Below are 1,411 nucleotides of genomic sequence, written 5' to 3' on the forward strand. Positions count from 1 at the left end.
ATAGAGCTTGATTGCCAATTGATTCGTGATAAAATTCAAGAAATGAGTGTTGTCACTGAACACATAGCAGTAAATCCATTTTTTCATGAGCGGACTAAACACATGGAGCTTGATTGTCACTTGATTCGTGATAAAATTCAAGAAGGGAGTGTTATCATTGAACATGCAATTATTGTCTTGCAAATAGCAGATATTCCGACTAAGGAACTGGGTTCAAATAGCTTTTACTCTCATTTACACACGATGCCGAAAAAAACATCTACTCTCCATCTTGCAGAGGACCGTGAAAAGAAAGAAATGTAAAATGCCAACGAGGCAGTCATGACTTAGCAAGCACAAAGAAAATCAGCATGAGGAAGGTTACAAAAGGAACGTCATTAAGTATTCTAGATTGTCCACCTAATCCCTTTTTTGTTTCACTGTTTTTGTACAATTGCGGAGAATATTTTCTGTTAATGTTGTTCTTGTATAGTATCTATTAACTAACTTTGGTAGCTCTTCTGCGTAAATATAGAATCCTGATGTACATAAGGATCATTCAATGGAATGCACTTACAGTTTTTCTCTCAATTCAGATTGTTCTGAAATTTCTTTTCTGTATTCTTCCATTGCTGAACTTTTTCTTATATTGAGACTCAAAAATGTCTTTTGAATTCGTTTGACAAATTTTATGAAAGTACTTTTTTTAATTAGAACAATTTTAGAGAAAGCTGATCTAATGTGTCTTTCTCTAAAATTACTTTCCGAATAAAAAGCTCTTTTTAAAATTTAGTTTTCAAATAAAAATTAAGATAGTTTTTTCATGAAATTCTTCTAAAGGAAGCAAAAACAAAAGCAAAAGTCATGCCAAATAGACTTTAATTGGTTCCCACCGTCTTCCTAATTACGTCGTTATCTAGCCACTCATCCCGACCCCTCATTTTCCATACCCTGCTCGTCTTCACTGTCGCTTGGCTTTGCTCCCCAGTCTTTTCTAGTATGGAAGATAAGTTAATTTTGCTAATGGTCGTAAAATTTCAAGTTGGTTTGACCCAATTAATCAAAAGTCAATAATTGGTCATCAATAGGCCCTCAAATAGTAAAGAATTAAAAGTAACATTCATTAAATGGCAAAATGAAATAGTTGACATTAATTCAATTGCAAATTTTCCTTGTTATTGACATCCTTGAAAAGACACTAACCATTAGATAAGATGCAAGTTGATTATTTAAGTTCGATCATTGTTATAAAAGACACAAATATTTTTGAGATTTGAGACCTAAATCACAAAAGTCGAATAACCTAGTATGTATGTTGATAATGAAATCATAATGAAACAAATTACAAGAATCTTGCATGTTGTCATTTTCAAAACGAAATCAGAGCAAAATTTGATTTTTAATTATATGATAACTTGATGGCTGCAAGTTT

Source organism: Olea europaea, unplaced genomic scaffold, assembly GCF_002742605.1.
Source record: "Olea europaea var. sylvestris unplaced genomic scaffold, O_europaea_v1 scaffold1046, whole genome shotgun sequence".
Taxonomy (NCBI): Eukaryota; Viridiplantae; Streptophyta; class Magnoliopsida; order Lamiales; family Oleaceae; genus Olea; species Olea europaea.